This window comes from Nicotiana tomentosiformis, chromosome 11 (genome assembly GCF_000390325.3).
Source record: "Nicotiana tomentosiformis chromosome 11, ASM39032v3, whole genome shotgun sequence".
Lineage (NCBI taxonomy): Eukaryota > Viridiplantae > Streptophyta > Magnoliopsida > Solanales > Solanaceae > Nicotiana > Nicotiana tomentosiformis.
The window spans coordinates 72,400,168-72,415,411 of NC_090822.1; the positions used below are offsets into that span (position 1 = coordinate 72,400,168).

The window sequence follows — 15,244 nt, forward strand, 5'->3', positions numbered from 1 at the left end:
TTTCTTCAGCAATGTTCGGAGAGAGAAGAAAGAGAAAAAAATAAATTTAGGATTATATGTTGGTGGGTATATAAAAGGATTTGAGATAAAATTGCTGTTTTTTTACCGTTATAAAGCCATGGCAGCCTAAAAATCACTAATTCACGCGCTCAATATAAGTGGCACTCATATTTTGTGCTAGGTAAGTGAGCAGTATTTAATAGACACATAAGTCAATAAAGTAACTGACTAGCCAATAGATACAAGGCCAAATTGAGGTAGCAAATTGAAAGAATGAGCCATGTTTAGGTATTTTGCCATTCCAAAATAATAAGGTAATATATTTTATAATAATACTAAATTCTAATTTAACACTATTAATTAATTATTTATGTTATATTTATATAAAAATTGATTAGAAAATATTTTCAACACATTTATTACAAATCATTAAGTTTAAAATAATTTAATTTTAAAAGAGATGGTCAAAATTGGTCGTCAATAGAGAGTTGGGGAATATGATCAAGTATTGTCCCCGTCATTACAGAGGTACAATACAGCAGGGAGGCCCGACTATGACTCATGCACCAATTGCTACACCACCCTCCTAACCAGCTTAGGGTGGAGGTCATACGGGTCGAAGTCGCCCTAGAGGGAGAGGTCTGACAGGTGGTGGTCAGGCTCGATGCTATGCTTTTCCTGCCAGGCTAGAGGTAGTTGCTTCCGATACTGTGATTACATGTATTATTTCAGTGTGCCACAAGGATGCTTTAGTATTATTTGACATGGTTTCACTTATTCATATGTGTCATCATACTTTCCTCGTTATTTGGATATACCTCATGATTCTTTAGTTATGCATGTTTATGTATCTATGCCGGCGGGTGATTCTATTATTGTGAACCATATATATCGGTCGTGTGTGGTGACTATTAGGGGATATGAGATGAGAGTTGATCTTTTATTGCTTAGCATGGTTGATTTTGATGTGATTTTAGACATGGACTGGTTGTTTCCATATCACATTATCCTTGATTGTCACGCTAAGACCGTGACGTTGGTAATGCCGGGGGTGCCGAGGTTAGAGTGGAGAGGGCTTGATAAGGGCTTCATCAGCCCATTTCTATTCTGTCGTATCACATGGCACCAACAGATTGAAGTAGTTAAAGGAACAACTTCAGGAGTTGCTTGATAAGGGCTTCATCAGGCCCGGTGTGTTTCCTTGGGGTGCACCAGTTCTATTTGTGAGGAAGAAAGATGGTACTATGAAGATGTGTATTGGCTACAAGCAGTTGAACAAGGTTACTATTAAGAACAGGTACCCACTTTTCTATTAAGAACATGATGGGATTCATTTGAAGATGATCATCTTCAGGGTGCTTGAGTGTTCTCGAAGATTAATTTGAGGTCGGGGTATCATCAATTGAAGATCTAGGATTCAGATATTTTGAAGACGGCTTTTAGGACCAGCTATAGTCACTATGAGTTTCTGGTGATGTTTTTGGGCTGACCAATGCCCTAATAGCCTTTATGAACCTAATGAACAATGTGTTCTAGCCATATCTTGATTCTTTTGTATAGTATTCATTGATGATATATTGATGTACTTATGTTGCTAGGAGTATCATGAGCAGCATCAGAGGGTCATGCTCCAGACATTGAGGTAGAAGAAGTTATATGCTAAATTCTTCAAGTGTGAGTTCTGGCTTGATTCAGTGACATTTTTATGAAACGTGGTGTCGAGTGGGGGGATCAATGTAGATCCGAAGAAGATTGAGGCACTTCAAAGTTGGCTCAAACTATTTTATACTATTGAGATCCGGAGTTTCCTTGGTTTGGCTAGATATTATCGCTGTTTTGTAGAGGGTTTCTCATCTATTGCTACACTTTGACTAGATTAACCCAGATGGGTGCTCCTTTTAGATGGTCTGTCGAGTGTGAGGTGAGATTTTAGAAGCTCAATACTGCATTGACTATAGCCCTAGTATTGGTGCTGCCTACAGGTTCGGGATATTACACTGTGTATTGTGATATGTCGTGTATTGGGCTTGGCGCGGTGTTGATGTAGGACGGTAGGATGATTGCCTATGCATCCCGACAGTTGAAGTTTCATGAGATGAATTACTATGTGTATGACTTAGAGTTGGCAGCCATTGTTCGCACGCTAAAGATTTGGAGGCACTATCTATACGACGTTCCATGTGAGGTTTATACCGATCATCGGAGTCTCCAACACCTGTTCAAGCAGAAGGACCTTAATTTACGGCAGTGAAGATGATTAGAATTGTTGAAATACTAAGATATCCCCATAATATATCATCCGATGAAGGCCAATGTAGTGGCCGGTACATTGAGTAGGAAGGCTGAAAGTATGGGTAGTTTGGCATATTTAACGGTAGCAGAGAGGCCATTAGCCATGGATGTTCAGGCTTTGGCCAATCAGTTTGTGAGATTTGGATGTTTCGGAGCCTAGCCTTGTTCTTGCTTGCGTTGTAGCTCATTTATCATTATTTGAGCGTATCAAGGCTCGCCAGTTTGACGATCCTCACTTGTTGGTGTTGAGGGACACGATGTAGCGGGGTGGTGATAAGGAGGTTGTGATTGGTGATGATAGTGTTATACGGCTTCAAGGCCGGGTTTGTGTTCCAAATGTTGATGGGTTGAATAATTTGATCCTTTATGAGGCCCATAGTTTGCGGTATTCCATCCATCCGGGTTCCGCAAAGATGTATCGGGATTTGAGGTAGCACTATTGGTGGATGAGGATGAAGAGAGATATTATTGAGTATGTTTCTCGATGTTTGATCTGTCAGCAGGTGAAGTACGAGCATCAGAGACTCGGTGGTTTGCTTCAGAGGCTTGACATCTCGAAGTGGAAGTAGGAGCGTATTATGATGGATTTTGTAGTTGGACTCCCACAGACCTTGAGGAAATTTGATGTAGTATAGGTTATTGTGTAAAGACTGAACAAGTCTGCATATTTTATTTCAGTTGTGACTACCTATTCTTCAGAGCGGGTGGCTTAGATTTACATTCGTGAGATTGTTCGCCTTCAAGGTATGCCCGTGTCTATCATCTCGGATCGAGACACTCACTTTACATTGCAATTTTGGAGAGCGGTGCAGTGAGAGTTGGGCACACAGGTAGAGTTGAGTACAACATTCCATCCTCAAACGGAAGGGAAGTCATAGCGCACTATTCAGATAAGACGACATGCTATGTGCCTACGTTATGGATTTTGGAGATTCACGGAATCACTTTCTTTTGTTAACAGAGTTCTACTACAACAACAGCTTCCAGTAGAGTATTCAAATGGCTCCTTATAATTATGAGGCCTTATATGGGAGGAGGTGTCGTTCTCCAGTTGGTTGGTTTGGGCCTGATGAGGCTAGGCAGTTGGGCACTGATTTGGTCCGTGATACTATGAAGAAGGTCAAGGTGATTCAGGAGAGACTTTGTACAACTCAGTCCAGACAGAAGAGTTATACGGACGGAAATGTTTGATATGTAGCTTACATGGTGGGTGAGAAGGTTCTGCTTAGCGTTTCACCCATGAAGTGTGTGATGAGGTTCGGGAAGAAGGGCAAGTTGAGCCCTCGGTATATTGTCCCTTTTGAAGTGCTTGAGAGAGTTGGAGAGGTGTCCAACTAACTTGACTTGCCACCTAATCTATCGGGTGTTCACCTAGTGTTTCATGTTTTTATGCTCCGGAAATATTATAGTGATCTGTCACATGTTTTGGACTTCAGCACGGTGTAGTTAGATGGGGACTTGACTTATGATGTGGAGCCGATGGCCATTTTGGACTGGCAGGTTCGGAAGTTGAGATCGAAGAATATAACTTCGGTGAAGGTTCAGTAAAGAGGTAAGACAGATGAGGGAACTACTTGGGAGACCGAGCAGGAAATGCATAGCAGATATACACACATATTGGAGACTCCAGATATGATTCTAGACCCATTCGAGGACGAGTGATTGTTTAAGAGGGGAAGAATGTAAGGTCTCGGCCGGTCATTTTGTGTATTGTAGCCTCGTTCCCCTAACTATTGCCTCTTCTATGTTCATTTGTATCTATGTTACTTGCCGGGGTAGTTGGATCGGTTTCGGGGAAGTTTCGAGATGAATTGGGACACTTAGTCCCAAGGTCGAAAGCTTAAGTTGAAAGAGTTGACCGGAGTTTGACTTTTGTGTAAACGACTCTGGAATGGAGTTTTGATGGTTCAAGTAGCTTTGTATGGTAATTTTGGACTTAGGTGTATGTCCGGATGTTGATTTGGAGGTTCGTAGGTTGATTTGATACTTTTTGGCGGCAGTTAAGAAGTTGAAGGTTTGCAATGGTTGAGAGGTTTGATGGAGAGTTGACTTTGTTAATATCGAATTCAGATTTTGGTTCCAGGAGTTGGAATATGTCCGTTGTGTCATTTGGGACTTGCATGAAAAAATTGAGATCATTCAGAATCGATTTGATATGGTTCATCATGAGTTTTAAAAGTTGAAAGTTCATTAGTTTTATTAGGCTTGAATTGGGTGTGATTTGTGATTTTGATGTTGTTTGATGTGATTTGAGGTTTAGAATAAGTTCGTATTGTATTTTAGGACTTTTTGGTATGTTTGAATAGGATCCCGAGGGCCGAGCGTGTGATTCGTATGGTTGCGGATCATGTTTGGACTTGGGGGAAATGCTGAAGGTTGAAAGTTCTGGTGCAATCGCACCTGCGAGGATTTCGCCGCAGGTGCGAGGCCGCAGAAGCGACTTGGTTATCGCAAAAACATGATTGGCTGGAGATGGGGAGGAGCGCAGGTGCAAGGGATGTTCCACATCTGGGAGCCCGCATATGCGGGACATTGGGGTGTAGGTGCGCATGCGTAAATCCACAAAGGAGATCGCAGAAACGGAAGGTTGCTAGAAGGTCAGGGACCGCAGATGCGGAAGCAGTCCGCAGAAATGGACTCACATATGCGGTGGAAGTTCCGCAAAAGCAGAGGGTCAGCTTTTGAAGGAAGCCGAAGATGCGGCCACCATTTCGCAGATGCGTTTAAGTGAGCCGCAGGTGTAGAATCGCTAGGCAAAACATAAATATGAGGGTTTGGTTATTTTTCTCATTTTGGATTTGTAGAGCTTGGCTAAGAGCGATTGTTTGGGGACGTTTTGCTACAATTGAATAGGTAAGTAAAGTTTGATCACTTTTAATGATAGATATTGATTACCCATTTATTATTACACCTAGTTTATGTGAATTTGAAGTAAAATTTGAGGATTTTAGGTCATGGGTATTGGAGAGTGAGATTTGGTGATTTGAGGGTCGATTTGTGGATGAAATTAGATGAAATTAGCATGGTTGGACTCGTAATTGAATGAGTGATCGGAATTTATGAATTTTATCGGGTTTTGGGGTGCGACCCCGAGGTTGACCTTTTGGGTTGACTTTGCATATTTGATTCAAGACTTTAGCTTTATTGTTTGGAATTATTTTCTATGGCTATTATTGACGGTATTAAGTTGCTTTGGCTAGATTCGAGTCGCTCGGATACCGATTCGCGTGGCAAGGGATTTTTCGAGTATTGGTTTGCGTATTTTAAGGTAAGTAACATATCTAAACTTATATTTGAGGAAAATTAACCTTGGGAACTACGTCATATGAAAGTTATCGAGGTGACGTACGCGTTAGGTGACATGCATGTGTGCGTATACCGGTGTGTTCATGATTTGAGGTGGCTTTTAGACTATTATGGGATTGATTGACTATCATGCCTTGTTATATCCGTCTTTCTAAACATATATGTTCATTTGAGTTCTGATTCATGTTAAAAATTATGTCTAGGCTATGTGTTATTTGTTTGAGACTAGATAAGGTTATTCTTGTTATTTTTGAGATATTTGCCTTATTTGTACGCATGTTCTCAGTTATGATGCTACATCCGTGTTTGATATATCTATCTTGGTACGTTCGTATTTGATTCCTCACATGTTGATTGATGCCTCATATGTATAACATTGGTGAATTGAATATTGTGAGATGTGGTTAACTGAGACTTGATCAATTGTTGACTGAGCTTGGGCCATAAAGCCGATTTGGTATTGATATTGAGGTGATGTGTATGCCAGGCTCATATCGAGCTAAGTATTATTGATTTGGGCGAAGCGTGCACCAGGCCTCACAATTGGTCTATATGGTTATGATTAGCTCTTAGGTAGGATTCGCCCCTCTGGAGTCCGGCATACCAACAATAGGCGCAGACACAATATTTTATATACATGCTTGATGATGGACAGTTATACCATGCAACCCTATAGTGCTAAGTGTTGATGTGTGGTTATTCTTAATGGTTTCACAGTGATATTGTTGATTTTGACATGTATACCTGACATGTAGGCATAAAGATGTACCTTTCTCATGCTAGCTGGTAAATGAAGTGTCTTATCCGTGTTGGGCTTAAACTGTTATACTTGGAAAGCATGCCTAAATTCTTGAAATGTGAACAAGCTGAACATAGTATCATTGAGTTACCTGCTTCTACTATTTCTTTATGTCTGAACTGTTACTGGTTATTAATATTGGTCTCTGGCTGTTGTTTCTGAGTTTGTCACTACTTTCAGTCCACAGTTAGTTTTGTTACTTATTGAGTACATTGGGTCAGTTTTACTCATACTACACTCTGCATTTCGTGTGCAGATCCAGGTACTTCCGGACGAGGTATTCTCTAGAGTTCTGTTGCTACCAGCTTTTGGGAGACTACGGGGTCGCTGCTATACCATCTGCAGACCTTGAAGTCCTCTTTCGTTATTTCTATTATTACTGTTCTACTACTCAGACAGTTGTATTGAGAATTTGGCCTTGTATTTTGATACTTTTTAATGCTCATGTGCTCGATTAGGGCTGTGCATAATTTGGTAAATACCGAATTACCGTACCAAAATCGAAAATTTTGGTATTCGGTATGGTATTTGGTTTAAGTTTAAAAAAAATGGTATTAGGTATGGTATTTGGTATTTTAAAATAAAATACCGAAATACCGATAACGTACCAAAATATATATTATATTATACAATACACATTTTATTAATTATAACATAAATATAAGATATCTAAAATTTTACTTTCGTTTATTCTCTAAGTTCATCAATTAACTCTAAGCAAGTAACAAGACATTTCTCTAAGTTTTCTCTCTCTAGGTTGGTATTTGCTGATTTTGGACAAAACTTTTGTCGACAAACATTTTTAATTTTGTACTTTTGAGTACTTTAATTAAGAATATTACTGTCTATGACTCTATGCACTAGTTAGTATTCAAACCGAATAAACCGAAGTTACCGAACTGAATAAACCGAAGCCAAAAGGAGAAAAACCGAACCATATCGAATTTAATTAGGTACGATATTGATATAGCATTTTACGAAACCGAATACTGAAAATACCGAACCGAAATGTCTAAAACCGACCGACAAACACCCCTATGCTCGATGACACTAAATCTTTGGGATGGTTGTAGCAATATTGTTGTTACTTTCTCAACTATTTTATGATATTTTCGATGTTAAGTTATTAAACTTTGTTTTATCAAATTCGTTGTTTTCATGTGGCTGTTGGCTAATAAGTAGTGTTAGGCGCCGTTGCGGCTCCGACAGAAGTTGATCCGTGATAAAGATACCTCAACGCTTTGGTTCAACAACAAAGGCAGGGGACACAGGAGGAGGGGGAGGGGGGAGTGTGGTAGGCGCATGTCACGCGTCAGAAATCTACCTCTTAAACCAAGTATGATACTTAAACCAAGTATCATCCCGAATTTCTAAACTGTAACGGAGCGTGTTTCTCTGTCCGAAAAATGATAGAAAAGAATTGCAAAGAATCATGCACCAGTAATAGCCAAACCTGAAAAAGTACACTAATGAGTGTTTATGATCAGAAACTGCCCAATGATCAAAACTCAAGGATGTTAATTATCAAAAAAGGAAAAACCACCTCAAAAAAGATGTTAATTTCTTGCAGATTTTGACTTAAGATAAGAAGAAAATATCAAAAATTTGAGAAAATATATAAAAGAAGTTTTTGGGCTTAGAGAAGTGCAACATCACTGTTCCTAAAACCATCAACTTGAACTCTGGTCTTTTTGTGTATAAACTTGTATCTATGTAGGATTGAAACCCCAAATACCAAAGAATAGTTTAGAGTAAGCACAATTTTCACAAACATAGATGCACAATTTCATCCTCAGTACATAGAAAACTTTAGATTATCTCCCAAGCTTATGTAGAAAGTGAGCAAATATTTCACTTTCTTGTACTTTCCTTTTAATACACTAGTAAAATCAAACCCGAGCATGTCCAATTTACGATCATTTTTTACCTATCATCATCCTATGCAACATGATAACCAAGTGTATCATGTTGACATCATTGTTTACACCGCGAACAAAAAAGAATCACAGTCCAATTAAGAGCTGCCATATAGAGAATTCAAAGATTTGTGCATTGCTGGAAATAATCCCTATTGTTTCAAGAGTTTCTTGTCCTGTTCCAAAAAGAGAATAAGAAACTAAATATTTTTAAAATAGTAAACATTAACTGATAAGATTTGTGCATTACTGAAAAACATCCCTACTTTGTATTCTTCAAAGAGCTTCGTGTCCTATATATTCCAAAATGCTTATTATAAATTAAACATTTTTGAGATAGAAAAAATTACTCATTGATAAAAGTCCCATAGCAAGATTTGAAAATTAGCTTTAGAGTAAAAGAGAGCAGACACTATATGTTTAAACTAAGCAAGGCCACTAACAAATTCTCTAAAACATATAAACTGAGCACTTCCCTATGAGAAAGAGAAGGATGCAGACGAAATTATTATGCTTATACCTGTTTTAAAGTGTAACTTAATGGTAGAGTTCTAATTTTGATTGGTTCTCTGCTAATAAAACATTGTTCAGTTGGAAGTTAACACAGATTTACAACAAATATTTAACATAGTGCCAAATCATAAGTTTGCACGTGTTAGTGTATGTTTATCGGATTCAGGATGTAAAAACCCTTGCTACACCTACATGTACATATTTTTTTTTAGGAAATTTCTAATGGCGTATGTATGTAGTTGGGAGTCTTAGACAGTGAATGTACCTGCACCGTTGCTTATACACTGACTTAGTCTCTGTGTCTGACGATAGATAATAACAATTTTTTTTACCTTTTTCTCAACTTAAATTTGTTGATCCTCTTTGCAGCAAAAAAAAAAAATTGTGGAAGAAATAGCAGAATTACTTGGCATTAATTATGTTGACACTGGTTTTCATATTCGACTCATCCACAAACACCTTTCAATAAAATAAAAAATAAAACATAAAATCCAAAACATATAAAGGAAATAACCCAACATCAAAACCTTTGAGAAGAGAGAGAGAGGGCAAATATTGGGAATGGGAGAGAGAGGGCAACGTTAACTGTGACTTGTCAGTTTCTTTTATATTATTAAAATGCAAGGGAGGGAACGTTTCATTATGGTGGTGACCTTTGGATTTCATAGAGAAACGTTTATTTATGGTGGCAACCTTTGGATGTGCCTGTTCAAGAAATACGTTAGGTTTTTGTTACTAAATTATTTTGCTAGAGAATCCACACTGAGATTGATGTTCTGAAAATTGCCGTATTGTATTTATGGTGTTGCCATTCAAACAGTAATACAGTACATCTTGGGGCTCAAAGAGTCACGTGAAGACAATTTAATTTATTTCCTTCATTGAATATTTTACGCAGACAACATCTAGCATAGTTCAAAGACCTAACTCTGCTCTGTCAAATACGTAGTGTACCGTACTGAATGCTAGACTTTATTACGATCTTTAGTCAAATGAGCACTCAGTCATATATTAATACTACAACATATTGCAGGCCAAGATTCTTCCTGTCAAATTAAGAAAACCAAATGGCAGGATCACATGTCTGTTCTTCTTCTTTTTTAAGATTAATAGTGGTGTTCAGCTTGAGCATACATCGACTATTTCAGCGAAAACATGCAGACTATCTCCTCCCACTAGCACGACTAGTGGGTAATGTTGTCAACTAAGGTTTATACAGATGGAAGGAAATGCCAAAGATAATTTGCAAATTCTGCTCAACCTCTCATATTTATCACTAACCAGATTATCTGATTATTCATGTAGAAGTTCCAGGAGGGGCCTAGATATGAAAGTAAACCAAATTTAACGCAAGCATCCCCACTATCATAAGCAGAAGTATAGACTTGCTGGAGTATTGCATTCCATTATTTTGACCAAGTAGTAAAAATGTTTTTCATTCGACAAGATAAATCATTGTTCTCTTAAAAGGTTCATATAGGGGTCAAGGAAGTCGACAATGATAACTGAAACTAGTATATCATTTACTAGTGGCAGAAAGGTTTACACCAGAACAAAAGAGGGAGCATTTATGTGGTGATATGTTTGTCTATTCGGGGCAAGAGCTCTCCAATTTTTTCCACTCTAATCAGGAGTAAAATGGTTCCCGTTGCTGAGGACTCACCCTCTATTCAGTTAAACCCCAAAAAAGCATGAAATTCATTAGATCATGTTTTCAGACAACCAAATGAGCTGCAGGATGTTAATATAAAAGTGATGAATAAAGCGCTAGATTAATCAATAAGGTACTTTAGAAAATAAGATACCCCAATGCTTTGGTTCAACAGCTAAAGGCAGGAGGACACTGGAGGAAAGTGTGGTAGGAGCATGTCACGTGCAACAAATCTAGCTCCTAAACCAAGTACCATCCCGAGTTTCTAAACTAAAACAGTGCGTATTTCTCTGTTGAAAAAAAGATCCAAAAAAGAAGAAAAGACAGAGAGATCCTGAAAGAAGAAAAGACACCCTATATTTCACTATTGATATGTTACTCCGAAACTATGTGTAATAAACTCTAAGGCAGCTAGTGACATGGTATTGTGTCTGATGAAGTTCTCATCAAATATCAGATTTCATGTTTCAGATACAGTTGACCAAAATGACAAAAGAATTGCAAAGAATCGTGCACCAGTAACAGCCAAACCTGAAAAAGTATAGTAATGCGTGGCAGCAAAAGTTCAAAAGAAATTACAGCAAGCAAATGAAGATGAAACTGGTGAGAAATAAGAGATCTAGAATCTCTATTTTGCAGCAAAGCACTGGTGTTTATGATCAGAAACTGCCCAATGATCAAAACTCAAAGATGTCAGAATGCAAACTTAAACCCGCATACTGTGTTACCTTGATCAAAACTCAATTATCAATAAACCCGCATTCAAGCTTGATTATCAGAATGCAATGAGGTTTTAAAATTAATTTATGGGTTTACTCTTAGTTGACTTTAAATTCTTTAAGTGCACCTTCATAGAAAAGATGAGAAAGGTACAACTAATTTTGTGCCATATTGACTAAAACTGAAAACACATTTAAACATTTATTTCTTTCTACCTCACCCTTATAAAGGAGGTGTCTTAGGACATTCTACTATGATCACCAATCACTAACGGACGGTCATTTAAAAAGGAAAAAACAACTAGCTAGAGTTCTCATACAAGCTGCATTCACAAAGAAGGAACCGACTTATCAATTCACTCGTGCCAAGTCAAAGGAAGTAGAGATGAACTGCAACGACTACACAACCAGAGCTGGGCAGTTTAATGACCTTTATTAAAGGTTCTCTTTCTAGTTTTTAGCACTGTGTAGCTCAGATTTATACTTATGTCTTTTGTAACTACTGTAATTTCTATCCTCGGCTCTCAATAATAGCATGTGATAATTCCTCAAAAGAAAATGGTTATTTCTTCCGGATACAAAAACGTGCAACTTCCAACTATCATTAAGAATGTCAATGAGGCACCATCAACAGCTGGGCATTTGGTCTAGTGGTATGATTCTCGCTTTGGGTGCGAGAGGTCCCGAGTTTGATTCTCGGAATGCCCCATTTTATTAAAAGAACATTAGTCTAAGATCTGATAAATCAAAAAGCCTCTGTCGTTTCTTCTATTTTAAATAGAAATTTTACTTTACATAGGGACTTCCCCTTATGAAGCAGTGCAGATACAAGGTAACACAGTATGCATCTAAAAGAATACCTACTCAATGCCCTATTTAATGAATTAAACTTCTACAAGTATAAATGTGGCAGGTTTGAGCAAGTAAGATGGGCTGGTTTTGCACTTCTTGCAGTTCATTTCCACTTCCCTTCTTGACTTATGAAAAGTTTTTTTTAGCAATTTGTAGGTCAATTTGTTGGTTATGTCTTTGTAACTACTGTAAATTTGTATACTCGGCTTTGCATAATAATCTCTGATGATTTCTCACAAAAAAATTGTCATTCTTCTAGACAACAAAATGAGAAACTTCCAGCTATCATTCAGATTGTAACCGAGGGATCATCAACAGCTGGGCATTTGGTCTAGTGGTATGATTCTCGCTTTGGGTGCGAGAGGTCCCGAGTTCGATTCTCGGAATGCCCCCCTAATTTTTGAGTACTCTTTTTAATCCTGAAATTCTGATAGCAACAAGTATTCTAAGGATAAGGTAGGATTTGTATTTTATTGTTACCAAAATCAATCCACATTTGAGATTGATGTTTTGTTACCTGCAGAAAGCTCATCAGGCATTTATGCTAGTAGGATAGAACACCTTAGAGTCATGTATATACAACTCAGTGAGACTGGACAAAATTTCTTCAGCTCATGAAATAACCAAAAAAATAGGCAACTTTTACATGCAAATTGATATATATATATATATATATATATATATATATATATATATATATATATATATGGGTTTTGCTAACCTATTACATGGTTGTAGTAGGTTAGCAATGTATGCATATTTGGTTTTCCTAAGATACCCTTATTATTTAATGCCGGCATATTAAACTTAAGGATTTTTTTGTCCATTCACCAAAATTCCACCATTAGCCTAAAAAACAAATCCACACTTAAGTTGCAGAGATCAGTTCTTTGATAATTTGAGCTTCATCGTCTATTTTCAAGAACAATCAAAATTCCACCATTAACCTAAAACACAAATCCACACTTAAGTTGCAGAGATCAGTTCTTTGATAATTTGAGCTTCATCTTCTATTTTCAAGATCAATTTTGTAATCAAAATCTAAATTATCCATGAATTTCACCAAAATTCCTCCAATTTCTTCCTCTTCCTTTTAACCAAATATTGAAGTTTTATTTTCCTGATGTCCATACATGTTCAGACATGTTACCAGATTTTAGTAATTAAACAAGTAGAAATGATGGGAAGCGAAAGTAGCAGCATCGGCGCTGGTGGTGGGTCACACTCGTCGCAAGCACCGCCCAGATTGGTAAAAAAAGAAAATTGGCAAAAAGACTACACCATAGTCTGATCAACGAAGGAAGAGACATTAGAAGACTAGACTTTTACTTTCATTACAGTACTTGTCAAGGTGCAAAGAGAAAAAATATTGAAAAAATTCAGAATTTGGGAAGAACCATGGTTGGAGATGGAAAATGAGGTCTGTGATATTTGTTTCCGGCCAGAACAATTTCAGAGTGGGAAATGGAGAGATGAAAGGGTGGAATTTTGGTGAATGGACAAAAAAATCCTTAAATTTAATGTGGTAGCAACAAATAATAAGGGTATTTTAGGAAAACCAAATATGCATACATTGCTAACCTACTACAACCACGCAGTAGGTTAGCAAAACCCTATATATATATATATATATATATATATATATATATATAATCAAATTGTCAATGCAGACAACCTAGAGTTAATTCTTCTTTAAGGGTATGTCTGGAAAACCGCCAGGTAATTGAAATTTTACATGGCCTAGTAATTACACAGTATTGTAATTACGACGATCTGTTTGTTTGTCATAATATAATTATAGTATAATTATAAGTGTATTGTTTGGTTGCACATGTGTAATTACACAGTTATATTAAATTTTAAATATAAATTTAATTATGAAAAATTAAAAATTATAACAAAATATGCCTTGATATTTAATCTGGCATTTAAGTTATATATTATTTCTTGAAAATATATTAATTGACATGTATTTTCAAATTAATAATATTTTACTATTAATTAATTATAAAAACTAAAAGTACATATTATGTAAGAACATCATGGACTGTATGCTTGATAAAAATATTAATATTTATAAATATAATGCCATAACATTACTCAATTGTCTTACGAAAAAATAATCTATCAATTCCAACTGAAAAATGAATGGTATGCAATCTTAGTTAATAAGTCAATACTACTAAACCAAATAAAATAAAACCAAAAATATTACATAAATTCAAAATCCAATAAAAAATTAACATAATACTCTATTGTAAATTCACAACATAACATAAAATAAGTTTCAACATAATTTAAGTAAATATAATTCAAAAGAAAGGAAAACATAAGTCTATAACCTCATTCAACAGTGATATTCTATTTTATGACATCACTTATTATATGCCAAGTTTATTAATGACTCATTATTTCTAATATTAGGATGTGTAATTTCAAAACTAGAATAATAACACAATTATGCTAAATGAAGAAAAAAAAGAAAAAAAAAATATGAGCAACTACATGGAATTATAAAATATAAAGGTTGAAAAATGAGAATAATATTGATATATTAAAAAATAATCTATCATTTTAATATAGTTAAATTTGCATATAACCACATCCAATAACAAAGTTCAACTTTAAAGACATCATTCATTATAAGTCAAATTTGTCGATGACTTATTCATCTAAGATTATGAGGTATAATTTTAAAAAAATATTAAACTAATAACATAGCTAAGTGTAATATAAAAAATAAAAAAAATATTTAAGAAAGGAATAAAATATAAGAAATCATGTAGAAACACGTGAAGTAAAGGTTGGGAAATGAGAAATAAGGAAATAAAAGATAAATAATATAAAAAGAATAATATTTGTAAAAAAAAGAATTTGAAAAGTTAAAATAAAAATAAAGTAGAAAGAAAAAAGAATAGAAAGAAAAAGTAAATTAGAAAGCAAAGAAAAGAGATTAAACAAATAACCCTGTAATTACACCATGTAATTCTCAGCCCCCTTGAGAATTGGAGACTGTAATTACACCACCTCAATTACACTCAATTACAAACATGCCAAAACTGTGTAATTACACCCAAATCCAATTACATGATGGCTTTCCAAACAGGCCAAAAATTCCTATTCAGAATGCATTCTCATTGTAAGTCAACTAACTTTTCAGCCAAATTCATTTTTAATATCTCACCATGTAAGATGA

At 36.1% G+C, this 15,244-nt stretch overlaps 2 non-coding genes across 2 annotated transcripts; both read left to right on the forward strand.

Moving 5' to 3' along the window:
• Positions 1 to 11,832: 11,832 nt before the first annotated feature.
• On the forward strand, positions 11,833 to 11,904 carry TRNAP-UGG (transfer RNA proline (anticodon UGG)). Its single transcript has one exon. It is a non-coding gene; the product is annotated as a tRNA-Pro (tRNA).
• Positions 11,905 to 12,368: 464 nt separating this feature from the next.
• On the forward strand, positions 12,369 to 12,440 carry TRNAP-UGG (transfer RNA proline (anticodon UGG)). Its single transcript has one exon. It is a non-coding gene; the product is annotated as a tRNA-Pro (tRNA).
• The last annotated feature ends 2,804 nt before the right edge of the window (positions 12,441 to 15,244 follow it).